Raw genomic sequence first — 19,756 nt, 5'->3', positions numbered from 1 at the left:
AATTCCTAGATTTTTTTCTAAAAATTAATATCATTAAGAATATATTTTTATTGAAAAGGTTTTAAAAAATATTTGTTTTAGAATCTCAAAAATTCATTAACAATATGTGTAATAAAATCGTGAGAGTTTTTAATTTTATGGAAGTTTTTTTTTTTATTTTTTGTTAAATCAGGGTAAAATGTATTAATGGGAATTATTCTTAAGATTTTTTAATGAAAAGATATTAATTTTCTGAAAATTTTTAAAAAGTATCCAACAGTAAAAAAAAATCCTTTGACAGCACATCATTATCATCATCACCATCATCAGCATTAATAGGACCAAGGTCAAGGATAGTAAAACATTGAAAAAGATTCTCTACAACTTTCTTTCCAAATAAAAACAAAGTCATTTTTAAAAAAAATATATATTTTAAATTATTATTATTATTATTGGTGTCCCTTCTTTTATTTCTTGTTGTTGAAGACAATATTTCTTTTGTGAAACTTTGTTCAGGGCAAGAATATGTTTTTCTCATCTTTTTTATAGCCTCAACAAAATTTGGAAATCATCGATGATATGTCTTTTCATAGCCTTTTAGGCAGTGTGAACACACTCATTAAAAATATTGGAATTGCTTGAATCACTGCTTTTAACAACACATTTTTTCCTATTTATGAAAGAAAATTATTCATCTTATTCCACACCTTCTCTTTTACGCTTCTAAAAGTATTGAACTTTGATTTCTCTACCATGGTTGGTGAGTCAAAATACTTCTCATACTTCTCAAAATCTGATTCCATAGGAGATACAAAAGGAGTTGCAGTGGCAAGAAAGGGTATAGGGATAAGTCATTTAATATTTACAGATGAGTGTGTTCTATTTCGCAGGGCCAACTTAAATGAATGGTACAAAATACAAAGGTTACTGAAAAGATATGGGGTTGCATCGGGTCAACGCTTAAATAGACAACAAGCAGGCATTTTTTCAGTTCAAACACATAAAAATTAATGCATCAACTGATTTTCCGGTGGCTGAAGTATCTCCGAGTGGTAACTCACTTCTCTTTGTCATAACATCGATTGGATGATATTAAGTTTTATATATATATATATATGAGCTTTAACAAATAATAAATTTACAAAAACATGACGGTTTATATTGAATGACTTTTTTAAATATATTGTAGAGAAAAGAAAATTCTTTTAAAATATAACGATTAGGAAAAGAAAGTTATAAAACTATGATTGCTTGAAAAAAAAATAAAGAATATTTTAGTTAAATGTTGAAAAAATAGGATATGAGAAATGATATTTGCAGTCTTGGACTCCATAAATTTTATTGGCTAAATCCCATAAAAAGAACCAAATTCCATAAAATAAGATTTTCTACTAATTAAAATAGGATGAATCCCATTATTTATTAAAATGATGTTGTGATTGGCCATGCTTAATCTCAATACAAAAACACCTAGACAGGAGTTGAAATTAGAGAAAATATTCCCCCCATAAAATCTTGATTTTCTTTAGATCATAATGTATCCATAAGAGCAAAATTATCTCTATTTCATTTCAAACGAATGGTAATATAGAATTTATTTACTGCAGCAAAGAAATATTTTATACTACATGAATATTATCCTTTCTAAATCAAACGAGGATGATTTTTATCCCATATCATGATCTAAGATTACACCTTCTAAATATTTTTTAATCATACTATGGGTTGAGAGTGCAACTTTTGGAATGTGCAATTTGTGGTACTAATGATTTGATATCCAAGACTCTAGAGTATAAGACAATTTATTTTTTCCTAATTTAAATAGAAAATTCTAAACACCACACTATATTTCACTATGTAAGATGTGACACATACATCACCATCATTTTCGTTCTGGAGGGCTCATGGACCGAAAATTTTGTCTGGTCATTTGGATTAGTGTAGTGATATATGTGTCATAATAGAATGAAAATGAGATGAAAGTGTTGTGTATTATTAATAGGGGTGTAATTAGTCCGGTCCAGTCCTGGAGGGGTCATGGACTGAAAATTTCATTCCATCATTTTTGCCAGACCAGACCGTTAGCTATTGGTCTGGTCGGTCTATGAACATTTTTTTCCTCTTTTTTATTTTTTTGATAGAAAAATGAATACAAAAAATTAATTAAATTAGTAAAATTAAATGATAGAATCAATATATTTGTTGCAACAGATTGATTTTTTGGTGTCAATATAGCTTGATTTGTCATTTGGATTAAATTTTCTAAATAATTACAAATATTTTCAAAAATGACAAGCAATTTAAAGTGTCAACATCATTGTTATAGGGAATAAGCATCTCTTTTGAAATTTTGATCTTTTCATCAACATATGTTGGTAATATATCATTACCAACCTCAATTAAATAATGTGAGAAGTAAAAATTTAATCTAGCTATCATATTTTCAGTTACTTTGATTTTCTTTAAAGTAGGCCATAAATATGAGGAATCTAAACTTGCATAAATTTGTTCTTGTCTTGTGCCTTTGCAAGTAAAACTTTACAAAAATCTCTGTCAAATACAATAACTTTGCCACCAAATGATAATTTTGTATCATTTATATCTTGTAGCATCTTATCTAATGCCTCAATAGATTGTTTTATAAACATAAGTGTTTCATCACATATAATTAATCTCACAACACATAATAGTTTAGCAAAAGTTCCTTGTTTGCTAACATTACATGTGCTAGTTAAGCAATAATTGTCGTGTAATTTGATTAGTTGAGAAATTCATTTAGCATCGATTTTGTTGAGGAATCTGAACTTAAAACATTGTTCAAATTTTCATGTGCACGAAAAGTTACTAAATGTTAATCTTCAAGATGTAGATACAAACTGTAGACTGACGGATACACTTCATAAAGTGTGAAATCATATTTTTCCACATAACTTCAAGTGGAGTAATCCATCTACATGATTGAAATTGTTGGATTTCATTAATTTCTTGATTATCCTGTTCAGCAACTAAATTAGAAGGAACACGATCATGCCCTTTATATATGTATTTGTAAATATATTTAACTAACTTAATTATAGAATAAATCTCAACGTTGATATGACAATTCAATTTGAAAATAAGATATGGATTATATGGTACTATCCAACGGTTATCTAAATATTTTCTTCTAACTTTAGCAGTTATTCCATTACCAGAACGTTTATATAATGGAAAACAGTCAATCCCAATAGTTGTGTTAGATGCATGTTGTTTAGGATATTGATTATTACAAGTACCATTTTTTTTCATACATATATTAGTTGGATTTAGTATTTCACAAAGGTCATGCATCATATATCTAACGACCGTGTTATATAAATGCAATTTTTCTATTTTATTAGGTATTTTCGCTGAAACAATTTCATCAAAAGATTCGAGAGCATAAAGTCTCCAATCTTTTTCTAGTATAATGAAGAAATGAGCATGTGAAATATTAACTTTTTTATGCTCAATTGTATAAACATATGTTGCAACTTTACCAAATATTTGTCGCTTAAATAAGTCATATTTCAAATCTTGTAGTTTTGCTCTAAAAATGCATGCAATTAGATCAGAACGAATTTGGACTTCTTCTTGTGGATTTAACTCATCTAAGATCTATTTTCAACCTGGATTACACGTCATGGTTAAAGAAATATAAGGTTTACTAAAACGTTGTACTAAGGTCATTACTTCCACATATCTTTTGTTCATATCTCTCGAACTACCAATAAAAGATGAAGGTAAAATAATAAGTCTTCTAACTTTTGAGGCATTAGTTTGTTCAATTGAAATGCTATCAACAATACCTTGATAGACCTAAAATTGAATATCATATTGCTTCAAATGGAAATAATCTAATTTTGAAATTTCAATTTTAACATACATATCAACAACAAATTGTTGTAACAAATAACCAGATAACAACATAATAGAGTTGTTTCCTTGTCTAATTTACAACTTGAAATAATAGTATTCATGGTACTAAAACTGTTGGTTTCTTTCTTTTTTTCTTTAAATCTACAAAATTTTTTGAGAGAAAATCACAAAGAGAAATATTTAAAATTTAAATATCTAAAAGTTAGAACATTAAAAATAATTTTGACATTTTTCTTCTCTTCTAAGTAATTCTTCTGTATTATTTGATTGTTGTAGATGAACTGACGTTAAAGTTTTAGCAATTAGTAATATTGTTCATCTTTTCACCCTTTCTATGCCTTGATGCCAACCAGAATCACTGAGAGGAAATAATAATAGATATTGAAGTTGATCATAACAATCAAAATAATATTGAAAAATATGACTTCCACCTGTATGGTTAAAAACTAAAATATCTTGCCCTTCATGTTGTTCATAATCATTATTTTCAGTCCAAATAGTAACAACTTGTGACATCGATGGAGTGTTATATACACGCTGACAAACGTATGATCTTATATAAATTATATGATTTTTAAAATCTGGAATATCACCCAAATTTTGAAAGAAACCAAAGTATGGATTAACATCAAGTGTTAGAAATCATAGCAGAAAAATACTCCAAGCTCAGCTTATAAAATTGCTCCACAAGTTTTTTATAGATTGATAAATTCCAAGCGTTTCCTCTTAGTGGCGAAGTGTACTATATAGTATAAAATTAAAGTAATATTTAACAAATCCACATCCTAAATATCTTATCAAGAGAAAATAAAAAGAGAGAGAGCTTTTGTGTATTCTAGATAATCCCAAAAACCAAACTGAGGAGGACTATTTATAGTCCACCTACACTCAGCTAGCCTTGAAGGCCAGCCATTACACTGCAATCAATTTGCAGATGTTGCAACCTGCAACAACATGTAACGTATGTCATTAAGCCATCAATTACAAGTCAAGTGACGTATGGCTTAATGCCATACATTACTATGAGCATGAAGGAACGGGGTCAGCCCACGTGGGCGACCCTCTTACCCTCCTGCTAACATCTCTCACTTGTACATAGTGGGCATGACCCCAGGGTTGCATCTCTCTAATGTTCTCAATTTTATTCATACAAGTAAATAGGTCGTGCAACCACCAGGCATATCTGTAGAAATGTGAAAGTACATACACCAAATCTCTCCCAGAGAAGACCAGCATAGTAACATCTCTAAAGTGTCTAGTCATGTCCTAGATTTATTCAATTGCAACAAGATTAAACATTTTCAAACCCTCTTGAATTTAAAAAAACTTAGAACAATGCTTGGCTACCTCCAAATTATTTCAATGTGTTCACAACCTTAGCTGCTACCAAGATGTAGCATCATAGTTTGACGTCAACAAACATTATCGAAGATACTATATTGAAGAGTCTTTCTTTTGCACTCATATCACTCAATTTTAGTTGAACCGCTTTCCTAGCAATGCCTCTTTAGACCGTATCAATCATGACCATAGACAGCATGTCAAAGTAGCAGACATCACAACCTTTATCTAGTGACATAGTCAAAAGTAAAGGACACTTTAAAAAATGAGACTCATACAGTGAGAAAGAGGAAAACCTTTTACTCACTTACTCATATGGTCGAATAAACACATGTTGTATGAGACACATATTATGGTGGATTTCTCTTTTTCAAAGAGCATATATCTATATCAACACCATACAGATTTTAGTCTAGCTGCTTCTTAAGCGTCTAACCCAAGTTCCTCCATTTGCTAGCCTCCAAGGGATCAAAAAGAATCTTACATCTGGCTAATTACAAGTTACATGGATGGTGGGGTAACTCATGCATAGTCCACTCAATAGACCTCATCTTAGCTTCCACTAAGGTGACATATTTTTGTATCAACAAACTTATCCCTTTGGACAAGTACTTAGGGATACAATATTTCATCTTTACTCGCTACTCAAGCGTTAGAGGTGATTGCTCATGTAAGTGAGCCGATCTAAACCCGTTGGCATATCTTGTGTGTGTATTAGAAAAGAGTTCTTCTACACTTAAGCCGCTACAGTAACTAACACCACACACTACCTATGTGGGTTTTTTTTTCCTTTAATTTGCTACAGTAAAACGAGGTGTTTTACCCTTTACTCAAAAACCCATCTGCCACTTTTCCCCCAAAACAGTGCATTCAAATTTGTCTCTCCCGCTCGGTTCCTATAACCCCGTCCCTCCAGCTCGGTTCTTGCCGTCGTCTGCATTTCGTCTGCTGTCATCCGTGTGCCGTTTGCCGTCGTTTGCCCTCTACCGTGCCGTCTGCTCAAAACTCATCTTGCCTTCAAATTTCTCTCTCCCACTTGGTTATTGCAACCTCGCCCTTCTTGCTCGGTTCCTGCCGTCATCCGCATTCCGTTTGCCTTCGTCTGCATGCCGTTTACCTTCATTTGCATGCCGTCTGCCCTCTGCCATGTCGTCTGCTCAAAGCTCATCTTGCCTTTGAATTTCTCTCTCCCGCTTGGTTACTGCAACCTCGCCCCTCCCGCTCGGTTCCTGTCGCTCCTCTGCTGTAGTCCGCGTGCTATTTGCCTTCTGCCGTGCCGTCTGGGTGTGTCGTGCCGTCTGCCGTCTGCCTTTCGCCATCTACATTGTGGTCATCCATTTTACTACTTAATCCTCTTTGGTTGGATTTGCTGAGATGTTTCTTAGTCTTATATCATAGGGAATTTGATCTATGGGGTTGCACCAACGATACTTTTTGGTTATTGCTACATTTTTTACTTTTCTATTTTCATTAAGGCTATACAAAAAACTGGCCAACCGGCCGCCGGAACTCAGAACCGGCAAAACTGGTAGGGAATCGGTCTGCCGTCGTTGGTAAATTATCAAAACCGGCATCGGCCGGTTTGGTCCCAGCACCCTCAGCGCTGCCCACTCCAATGACCAGTCCAGGCTATCCAGCGACTCCAGCCACTCACCAACGCCCAGCGGTCCACCGTCCAGCAGCAACGCAACCTCCACCGCTCCATGTCGGCACATTCCTCTAACTAACGGCGCAACCTCTAGTATATTTTTTAGGTATGATTTTGTGAGATTTATGAGGATGAAAATTTTGAAATATAGTGTTAAATTTAGTGATGACTGTCGATTGATGAGTCTGATTACAGTGATTAGTGATTTTCTTGAAATTTATTTTTTGATTTTGCCGTGTGGTATTTGGGTCTAGGGTTAGAGATTGTGTTTTCTGATTTGGGATGGTGAAATAGTGAATCGGTGATGAACGGAAAATGATTGAACACCATGTTGTGACTGTGCAGTGTTCATTCACGGATTGAAGATGTTTTATAGATTTTTTACAATGAACAATCAGTGGCTTTTGTCATTTTGAAGATATAATTTGATGAATGTTCATAACTTTATTGACAAATGACGACAGTTGTGTTATAAATTTGTTGACAATTTTGTTTATTGACAATTTTGTTGAAAGTAAAATAATTTGTGATGTTTATTGAAAGTAAAATTTATGATGTGTTATAAATAATTTATGATGTTTATTGATAATAAATGTTCATAATTTATTGAAAATAAAATAATTTGTAAGATTTATGAGTGATCTAAAATGTAGATTAGAATCTTAGATTTGTGATGTTTGCCACGTTGCAAACTAGCTGCTGTGTAATTAACAATTCAATTGTGTTGATTTTTTTTTGTTCTTTATTGGTTTTACATGTTAGATGAATTCTTCGTCAAGTCCAATTGATCTTGATTCAAACTCCCAAATACCGAAATCCCCAGCTTCAAGTGTCCCTAATAGTAATAATTGTCTACTTCCTAAGAAACGGAAGGGGAATGATCCGTCAATTGTTTGGGACTATTTTACAAAAGTTGAGGGTTGTTCCATAGATGATGCTAAGGGCAAGTGTAATTATTATGGCAAGATATACACTTGCCACTCGAAGAGGAATGGAACTTCAACCATGCAAAACCATCTACCTTCATGTCCTAAAAATCCTCATAAATGTGGGCTTTTAGATAAATACCAAATAACATTGACAGGTGAGGTATCCTCGGAGGGGTTTGGAGAGAGTGATAATTTTTTAAGAAATTTTGTAACCCATAAATATAGTGAGGAGGCTGTGATGATGGCGCTTTCGGAGATGGTAATTCTCGATGAATTACCATTTAGAATTGTTGAAGGGCAAGGATTTAAGAAGATGGTTTGATTGCTTGAACCTAGATTTAGAGTGTCATGTTGAGTGACGGTTGCAAGAGATTGTATGAAACTATTTGCATCTGAAAAAGCCAAACTTAAAAAGTTATTTAAAGATAGGGGAATGAGAATTTCATTAACTACCGATACGTGGATATCGGTACAAAATCTTAATTATATGTGCCTAACTGCCCATTTCATTGATAGTGATTGAAAATTGTAAAAGAAAATCATTAATTTTTGTTTAATCCCTAATCATCGAGGGATACCATTGAAAAATATGTTGAATCGCGTCTCCTTCATTGGGGCATTGATAAGATATTTACTGTTACTGTTGATAATGCTAGCTCAAATGATATTGCAATTGCATACTTGAGACATTTTTCGACGGAGAATATGTTGGAGGGAAAGTATATGCACATGAAATGTTGTGCTCATATTCTGAATCTTGTCGTGAATGAGGGTCATAAGGAGTGTGATGATGCCATTACAATGGTTAGAAATGTGATTAAATATGTGTGCTTCTCCCCTGCAAGATTAGATAAGTTTAAGAGATGTGCAGAAAATAAAAAAATTGATTATAAAAAAATGTTGTACCTTGATATGCAAACCCGATGGAATTCAACTTACATGATGTTGGAGGCTGCTGAGAAATTTGAGAATGTTTTTAGGCGAATGGAAAGTGAGGACTACAATTTTCTTTCTTACTTTAAGAATGGAAACATTGGGCCTCCTAAAGCTGACGAGTGGGAGTCAGTGCTGGTTTTTGTGAAATTTTTGAAGATGTTTTATGATGCCACTTGTCGATTTTCTGATTCTTTACATGTCATGGCAAACACAAGTTTTTTAGAGATTTGTATGCTCTAAAAAGAGTTAGTTAGACTGTGTGAGAGTGAGAATATTTGTTTGATGAGCATGACCATAAGCATGAGAATGAAATTTGATAAGTATTGGGGTTCATTGGATGGGATGAATTTGTTGTTGTTGATTGCAGTTGTCCTTGATCCACGTAGTAAGTTGGGGTTTCTTACTTTTGACTTGAAAGAAATTTATGATCAGAATTGGGCTGAAGATTTGTTGTCGAGGGTGAGACAATTATTATCAGACATGTATTCAGAGTATAATGCTACGTTTGGTTCTTCCTCGAGTAGCAGAGAACATGTTTTCCCTCCGGTATCTGCACTTTTAAATGATGCTGAAGACAATCATGAGTCTGCACTCTTTTACAAGTGGTTGTTAGCATCAACTGCCTCTAGATCTACAGTTACCAAAACAGAGATTGACCGGTATTTATCAGATGGTTGTGAGGCATTCAACCAATCTTTTGACTTGTTGAATTGGTGGGAAGTGAATGAGTCTAACTATCCTATACTTGTGAGGATTGCACGAGACATGTTAGCCATGTCTGTTTTCACGGTTGCATCAGAGTCAGCATTATGTTTGTTTTCACGGTTGCATCAGAGTCAGCATTTAGTATGGGAGGTCGTGTACTCAATCCTTTTCGGAGTTCCTTGGCTCCGAGAACTATTAAGGCACTTATTTGTACTCAAAATTGGTTGCGACATCCGTCAACGCCAATTGATATTCAAGACTCCATGGATAATGTTGAGAACTTTGTAGTAGAATTTGATAATGTGTTTTTCTCATTCAATTTCTATATTCATTTATTTTTATAATTTAATTTAATTTTTTTTCATTATCCTAATTTATTAATATTGATTATTTGATATTTTTCTTATAGAGTAAGGAGCATCATATATCACAACTATTGATGATTGAAGAGTAGAAGACTGCAGTTGAAGAATAAAGATTTTCTGGATTTTATTCAAGAACAATTGTTATTTGTTGCTTACTTCTTTAAGACAATTTGATTTTGTTTGTAATGTGTATTAAACATCTAGTGGAGTTTTTTTTTTTTTTTTTATTTATCTAGTAATTAGTAATTTAGTATATAAGATAATAAGACTATAAAATATAAGTAGTATATATGTAGTAGTTATTAGTTACTAATAATATATACATGGCATGATTAAAATTAAAAAGAAATTGAATAAATAAAATTAAGTTAAAAAATTTACAAAAAAAGTCTAAATATAAATGATCTTGAATAACAAATTGAGCCCAAAAAGAGGTTGAATTAGGTCTTAAAATGGCCTAAACAGAGTGGCTTAAACCGGCCCAAAAACTGTGGCCTAAACCGATAAACTGACCTTGAACCGTAACCGAACCGGCCGGTTCCCCCCCTCCCCCGATCGATCGGTCGGTCGGTTTGGCCTCTCTAAAATAGCCTATCGGTCGGTTTAAGTTTGGGCCCAAAACCGAACCGATAGGTCGATTTTTCAGCCTTAATTTTCGTATGTTTTAGTTGGTTTTCTTAGTGTGCCTCTAACTTGAGCATTTTATATTGAACATTGTTAGTTGAATTATTTTGAGAGTTTTAAGGTTGAAAAATTGTTTTCAAAACAGCATCTAGTTTACTCTGAACTTTACAATTCAGTTAGTACCGTAGCCCATTTAGCATAACATGGTATTTGATTTTCTTTTGAGCATTACATACCATTTTTACTTGCTACATTAACTAAATGTAAATTGGAAGTTGTCTGGATAACTCTTTAATACCCCGTAAACAAGCTTCAAGATTTAGGAGCATTGCATACCATTCTCATTTACTTAAAATGTCCTCAATTTAGATGTATGTGATGCAATAATAAAATCATAAAATTACTGATTCTGAGATTTGTTTGTGCAGATCTAAACTATATGTTACCCTCATAAAATTAGAGGCTGTTGTAAAGTTCAAAGTAAATTAGAGACTGTTTTCAATACAATTTTTCAACCTTAAAACTCCCAAAATAATTAAACTAACAATGTTCAATATAAAATGCACAAGTCAGAGGCACACTAAGAAGACTGACTAAAACATACGAAAATAAGATAACAATAAACTGAACTGCAGAGCATAGAAAAGTCATAAATGTAGCAGTAACCAAAAGTGTTTTTTTTTTCTAGTAATGTCGATTTAATATTATGATTATGGACTAATGGTTTTTTTTTTTTTTTTTTGTCATGTCGATCTAAAGACTTAGTTGAAATAGCGTTATGGACAAAGAGGAAGATAGAAGGTCACCCAGGCCTTTTACACCAGTTCCATTGACTCAGGTATGATACATTGGTCATTCATTGGGTACCGGTGTCTCGATTCCAATAGTTAATCTATTTTTATTTATGTATTGTAGGTCTCTCTTTGTCCAAGAAATGCTTATTACCCGCCATTTATGATTCATCCAAATGCATATCCGAATTCATATACATACGCATGGGGTAGCCAGGTACATTCCATTTTAAATTATCAATTTTTTTTCCTTAAGTGCATTGTTACTTGTTCTAACATCGAGTTAGATTACAGGCCCCACCAATGCCACCGTTTTCAACAACATTCATCTACCCTCCGTCGACTAATGCGAAGGAGTCGAGTTGTGTTCAACAAATGATCCAGGTAGATTCCTTTCTAATCTTTTATTTTTTTTATGCGTGCATTTTTATCCGTTCTAACATTGTGCCTGATTGATTGCAGCCCTCACATTTTTCAACAACGTTCATCTACCCTCCATCGACTGATGCAAAGGAGTCGAGTCGTCTTCAACAAACGATCCAGGTAGATTCATTTCTAACCTTCCAAAGTTTTTCCTTAAGTGCATTGTTATCCGTTCTAACACCGAGTCGAATTACAGGCCCCACCAATGCCACTGTTGCCAACAACGTTCATCTACTCTCCGTCGACTAATGCGAATGAGTCAGGTCGTGTTTAACAAACAAACCAAGTAGATGACTTTCTAATCTTTTATTTTTTTTATGCGTAGATTTTTATCCGTTCTAACACCGTGCCTGATTGATTGCAGCCCCACCAATGTCATCGTTTCTAACAACATTCATCTACCCTCTGTAGACTAATGCGGAGGAGTCAGGTCGTATTCAACAAACGAATCAGGTAGATGACTGTCTAATATTTTATTTTTTTTATGTGTGGATTTTTATCCGTTCTAACATCGTGCCTGATTGATTGCAGCCCCCACCAATGCTACTATTTCCAGCAACATTCATCTACCCCCGTCGACGAATGCGTAGGAGTCGAGTCGTGTTCAACAAACGAACCAGGTAGATGACTTTCTAATCTTTTATTTTTTTTTATGCGTGGATTTTTATCCATTTTAACACCGTGTTTGATTGATTGCAGCCGCACCAATGCCACCGTTTCTAACAACATCATCTACCCTCTGTCGACTAATGCGGAGGACTCGGGTCATGTTCAACAAACGAACCAGGTGGATTCATTTCTAATCTTTTATTTTTTTTATGCGTGCGTTGTTATCCGTTCTTAACACTGTGCCTGATTGCAGCACCCTTCAACGCCACATTTTCTAACAACGTTCATGTCAACTAATGTGGAAGGTTCTGGCTGTCTTCAACAAATGTCATGCACTCCGTTGACTACTGAAGAGGACTTGACAAGCTTTGAAAAGATTGTAAGTAATCCGAAGACTGCGGAAACATCGCCATTTATATCTGAAAGTGAAAATAATGTTAGAGGTGCTTCATTAGACATAGAGATAGAAGTCGATGAGATAAATGAAGAAAATGTTGATGATCATGACCGAGTTGAGGAGGAGCTCAAACCTGGTATGAAGTTTACCACTAATCATGAGCTTATGGCCTATTACATGAGATATACCAAGCAACAAGGTTTTGATGTCATAACACAAAAGACGAAGATAGAGGCTAATGGGAGGGTGAAGTATTTGACAATTGGGTGTGCGCGTGACGGGAAGTACCATCCTAGTCATAGTAATATCTCGATGCCACGTCCAACTATTAAAACGGATTGTAAGGCAAGGATAAATGCTCATTTGGTGGAGGGTATTTGGGTGGTGACCACTGTTGAGATTGCCCATAATCATAGTACTGTCAGCCCACAAAAGTCTAGATTCTTTAGATCACACAAGAATGTAGACGAAAACAGTTAGAGGATGCTTGATTTGAACGACAGAGCAGGTATTCGAATAAACAAGAATGTCGGGGCACTTGTTGTTAATGCGAGGGATTCAAGAATCTGCAGTTTCAAGAAAAAGATTGTCGAAATTTTATTGAAAAAGCCCGACAATTAAGACTGAGTAAAGGTGGTGGCGAAGCACTGACTGAGTACTTCAAGAGGATGAGATTGCAGAATGATGGTTTTGTTTATGTGATTGATGTGGATGAGGTGTTGATACTTAGAAATATGTTCTGGGCTGATGCACGTAGTAAAGCAGCGTATGAGTATTTCGAAAATGATATCACTTTTGATACGACATACTTAACAAATAGATACAATATGCAGTTTGCTCCATTTGTTGGTGCAAATCATCATGAGCAGTCTATATTGTTAGGAGTTGGCTTGATTTCAAGCGAGGACACAAGTACTTTTGTGTGGTTGTTTCAAGCATGGTTGGAGTGTATGGATGGTCGGGCTCCAAAAGCGATCATAACAGACCAAGACCGAGCAATGAAGGCTGCTATTGTGTTGATATTTCCAGACACGCGCCATAGATATTTTTTATGGCATATAATACAAAAACTGCCTGAGAAATTGGGATCTCATGTTACCTTCAACACATGGTTGAAGACTGCCATCTAGAGTACCATATATGATTGACAGACATGTGATGAGTTTGAGGAGAAGAGGGGCAACTTATTTATAAATATGAGCTTAGTGAAAATGCATGTCTGCAAGGGTTGTATAATGAGAGGTCGTTCTGGGTACCGGTGTACCTTAAAGGTGTTTTTTAGGCTGGCATGAGCACAACACAACATTCTGAAAGCATGAATGCTTTCTTTGATGGACTTGTGCATTTTGGTATGACGTTGAAAGAATTCGTAGATCAATTTGACAATGCGTTTAGAAAGAAGGTGGAGGTCGAGACGACAGCTGATTTCAACTCTTCCAACCAAACCATCCCATGTTCATTTGCGTTTCGCATTAAAAAACAGTTTCAAGCGGTATATATGAATGCGAAATTTAAAGAGGTTCAAATAGAGGTTTGATGAATGATTTTATGTAACTGCATACTTATCAGTAAGGAAGGTTGCATTTCCACCTACGATGTTTTAAATGAAATAACGATAGATGATGACCATGTCACGAGCATAAAGTACACAGTTTACTTTAACGATGAGGAGATTGAATTGAAATGCACATGTGCATTGTTTAAGATGAGAGTGATTGTCTGTAGGCATGCATTGAACGTTTATCAGATGAATAAGATTCATACTCTACCAGAGAAGTACTTGTTGGATCAATGGAGAAAGGACTTAAAGAGGAGATACATAGTGGTAAAAAGTAGCTACGATGACTTGTGACAAAATGCGGATTCACTGATGTATGAGTTTGTGGTGAAACGGTATGTGAAATTAGCTACCCGTGTATCGTCGAGTGATGCCCATGTTACTGCATTTATGCACCACTTGGATGAGTTTGAGAATCAATTTAAAGGATTAACACTCGAGTCCAATTCAACGAAGGTAACAAAGATTGTGGTCACGAACAAGGGTAAGAAAATATTAAGTCCACACATTGTCAGAGAGAAAGGGAGGCCGCCAACAAAAAGGAAAGTTCTACCTGTTGAGAAAGCTGCAACCAAGCCAACGAAGAAACAAGTAATAAAGTTTCTCCGAGTATTTATTATGTGCATTACTTTTCACTGCATGCATATTTCTTTCTAACAGATGTATATTTTGTTTTTGAAACTTATTTAAACACGCTGGAAAATATTTGATGATACAAACCAAGATTGTGAGGAGTCGAAAGCTCCAGAAAATGTTGAGGTAAAAATTTTTGTTGTGTATATATTCTATATTACTTCCCATTGCATTCATAATCACTTTCTAATGATGATTTTTTTTTTTTTACTTTAAATTAGGAACAGATACCTAGTGCAGCTAATGATTATTTTGTGGTTCTAACTCAGTGCAGTACTATCACACAACCAACGCTATCGAGTAATGAGTGGCTGCTGTAATGTATTTTTATGTAGTTTGAGTATTGTTTTGTATTTTTATGGATTTTGGAAGACTTTGATGTATTTTTATGGATTTTTAGAAGAGTGTGATGTATTTTTATGGATTTTTGGAATACTGTTATATATTTTTATCGATTTTTAGAAGACTGTGATGTATTTTTATGGATTTTTAGAAGAGTGTGATGTATTTTTATGGATTTTTGGAATACTGTTATATATTTTTATCGATTTTTAGAAGACTGTGATGTATTTTTGTGAATTTTTAGAAGACTGTGATGTATTTATATGCATTTTGGAAGACTGTGATGTATTTTGATATAGTTTGAGTATTGTTTTATATTTTTATGAATCTTGGAAGACTGTGATGTATTTTTATGGATTTTTTAAAAACTGTGATATGTTTTTATGGATTTTTAGAAGACTGTGATGTATTTTTATGCATTTTGGAAGACTGATGTATTTTGATGTAGTATGGATATGTTTTGTATTTTTGTGAATTTTGGAAGACTGTGATGTATTTTGATGTAGTTTGGGACTTTGATGTATTTTTATGGATTTTGGAAGCATGTGATGTATTTTGATATAGTTTGGGTATATTTTGTATTTTTATGAATTTTGGAAGCATGTGATATATCACTACCTATATTAGGTATTCTGATGTAATTGGGTATTGTTTTGTATGCTCATGGTAGTGAGTTTAACCCTAATTAACAATATATGTGTCATCCCAAAGCAGTGCAATAAAACAGTACAATTAACAACAGATTTTCAACACAAGCCTTAACATTAATACAATTAGTACAATTAATATACATTAATTCGTACAATTCATTTATAATTTACTTCCTCAAAATACATTTATAGTCCAAGGCAACCAAATATTATTACAATTGATAACACCCAACAAATACATAATAATATTCGTGCACATCTATTCTCTACGAGCTACTTTCTAATTTTCTTTTATTGTTTGTAAAGAACATTCTCTCTCTCAACTAGTTTATCTTTCGTTTTTTGAACTTCATACTCGTGCAACAGTAAATCTTCCTCTCTTTTTCGAGTTGCATTCTCTCTTGCGCGTATTTTCTCCTCTACCAATTGAAGTATATCTGTCCATATAAAGAATTGACACATTTTTTCTCCCTGCATACAAATTGTCAATTCCAAGATTATTAAATATGACAAATTAAAAAGTACTACAAAATTATGATAAAAAAAATATGTTTTACCATGTTATACTTCAGGTAGGCATAAAATTTCCTTCCAGGATTTTTGTTAGTATGGGAGGTCTTCAATGGGGCTTTCAACCTATACCAACAAGTTGGTACTTCGATTTGCAACTCATCAACAATACATGATGATTGACTTGAGGCCATAGGTGATCTAAATGAAACATTGAGCAAGGATTATTGAAAACAGATTCCACACACATGATGCATTTGAATAACTACTAAATAATGGCAAAATCAGCACTTCAATAAGCCAACTTCCAACACTTCAATAACCCAACACTTTAATAACCCAACACCCAACACTTTAATAACCCAATACTTCAATACTTCAATAATCCAACACTTCAATACCTCAATAATCCAACACTTCTATAATCAAACACTGCAATACTTCAATAATCCAACACCCAACACTTCAATAACCCAACACTTTAAGAACCCAACACCCAACACTTCAATAACCCAACACTTCAATGGGTCAATAACCCAACACTTCAACACTTCAATAATCCAACATTTTTATAACCAAACACTCCAATACTTCAATAACCCAACACCCAACAATTCAATAACCCAACACTTCAATACTTCAATAAGATTCTTTGAGAAATTATTTTGGAATGCCCATAAATGATTGGAAGGTTGGGAAGAAAGTCACGAGTGGATCTTGATACGAGAACTTTGATACATGACTACCATAACCAATTTCATATGAATATGGACAAAAATTACCAGTAAAGCATCCAAAACCTTGTATATGTGATGAAGCATTGAACTGCAACACTTCAAGATAAATTATATGTGGCTTCTTTACCTTAATTGCTAGTTGAATAACCCAACACTTCAATACTTCAATAATCCAACACTTCAATAACCCAACACACAATACTTCAATAACCACTGAATACTGGTAATCAAACACATGACGCCTCAATCATTTATGATGCCTCAAACCTTTAAAATACCCATTTAAGCAAATTTGAAAAATTTAAACAAATCATTTTTATCCAAAGATTTGACTTGAGGACCTAAGTTTGAATCTGACTTTCATTTTCTTTAATATGAAATTTAACTTTTCACTTTCTTTTCTATAGTTTATTGATGAACCATACACCCCATTGGCTTTGCCCTCTTTTAATTTTGTTGAAGTGATTGCTATTTATCAAAACTAATTATTATTTTAGCATGCAAAACTAATGTGTGAAAAACTCCATAAAAAGAGTTAAAATAGATTCAAAACAAGAAAAAATCAAATTCAAAACAAGGAAAAAAACAGATTCAAAACAGAGAGTTGGCATCATTGGGTATAGAATTAAATTACTAAAATCAAATTACTACTCGCACGGGTAAGACTCAATGAACAATGCAATTACTACTCTTCAACGTAGAGAAAATTCACATAGAAATAAAGAGAGATTAGCTTACCATCGTGGAGCTGGAAGACACGCACCAACGGGCACAACAACGCAGCACTCGAAAATGGGAGTTTATGTGCTTCTCAGAGAAATATGAAGGAGAAGATGGAGGGGGTTTTGTGTTGTTTAGCGTTCTCAGATTCGCAGATGGAGATAGGGAGATTGCGTGGGGGAGATTTCGGGAGTTAGGGCACAGAGATGGGAGGGAGATTACAGGGAGAGATTTCGGGAGTTAGGGCTCTGAGATGGGGAGGGAGATTATAGAGGGGGGAGATTTCGGGAGTTAGGGCACAGAGATGGGGAGGGAGCGATGGAGACGAATCATGATCCGCAGGGGGGAGTTTCGAATTTCTTGACCGTTTTACTTAAACCGGGTCTACCACATGAGCAGGTGTGTGGAGTGGGAGTTAGACCGGCTTTGGAGTAGATTTTCTCATTAAAAAAACAATACTATAAAGATAAGAACTGAATCATATTGTATTAATATCTCAAAGGAAATGTTACATCTCAATATCATTTGAAATACAAATTACATTTGCAATCTATGTAGTCCTAGATTCCTAACATGAGCCTTAAAGACATCTTTTTCTATATAGGCTTCGTTAAGGGATTAACAACCATGCAACTCGTAGAAATGTGTTTTAGAACCACTTCCTTTTGCGTTATCATGTCTCTAATGTAGTAATATCTAATATTTATGTGTTTGATTCTTCCATAATACTTTGAGTACTTAGCATATGCGAGAGCTCCCATACTATCGCAGAATATCATCATTGAATTTGAAGTCTTTGTGCCAATGTTTAAATGCTTGAGGAACCTTCGTAACTAAACAGCTTCTTGAACTGTTGTAGAACAAGCTATGTATTCTACTTTCATGGTGGATAAAGCTATACATGGTTGTTTCTTGCTGCTCCATGTAATGACGCCTTTGTTGAGCAGAAAAACATACCCAGTAGTTGATTTGCGCTCATCTAGGTTATTGCCCCAATTAGCATCACTGTAACCTTTTAGCTGTAAATCTGAACCTTGATAGTACAACACATAGTTCGCAGTTCCCTTGAGATATCGCATAATCCTCTTGACTGCCTTCCAGTGAGTCAGTTCGGGATTAGATTAGAATCTACTCACTAAGCCAACTATATAGCATATGTCAGGCCAAGTACACATCATTGCATACATTAGACTACCCACAACATTAGCATAAAGGACACGGGCCATATTTTCCTTTTCTTTTTTAGTCTTAGGACATAACTCTTTGGACAAGTTCTTGCTTCTTACAAGAGGGGTGTCAATGGGTTTACATCCACTCATTGGGAAGCACTCGAGAATTTTGTTTATGTAAATTTGTTGGGACAAACATAAAAGTCTCTTTGAGCGATCTATGTAGATCTTAACTCCCAGAATGTATTCTGCCTCACCCATATCTTTAATCTCAAAATTGAAGGATAACCATTTTTTTGTAGCAACTATCAACCCTTTATCATTTCTAGTTAGAAGTATGTTGTTAACATACAATAACAACATAATGAAACTCTTCTTGGACTTTTTGACATAGACACAATGGTCCTTTGTGATTATCGTAAACCCATTCGAGAGAATGGATCGATAGAATCTGAGGTACCATTGTCTAGATGATTACTTTAGGCCATATATAAATCGTTTGAACTTGCACACTTTGTGTTCTTGACCTTTGACCACAAAACCCGCTAGTTGATCCCTATAGATTTCTTCATCTAGTTCTCCATTAAGAAATGTTGTATTAATATCTATCTGGTAGAGTTCCAAATCCATGTTTGCTACTATAGCTAGAATCAGGCGAATTGAGGCAAACCTCTCACCATTGGTGAAAACGTTTCCTCATAATTTATACCCTCCTATTGGGTATATCTTCTACCACTAAATGAGCTTTGTACTTATCTATTGATCCATCCAACTTGTGTTTGACCTTAAGAAT

Source organism: Juglans microcarpa x Juglans regia, chromosome 4D, assembly GCF_004785595.1.
Source record: "Juglans microcarpa x Juglans regia isolate MS1-56 chromosome 4D, Jm3101_v1.0, whole genome shotgun sequence".
Classification (NCBI taxonomy): Eukaryota; Viridiplantae; Streptophyta; class Magnoliopsida; order Fagales; family Juglandaceae; genus Juglans; species Juglans microcarpa x Juglans regia.
The sequence above is the reverse complement of the archived record's forward strand: the minus strand, read 5'-3'. Positions refer to the sequence as shown.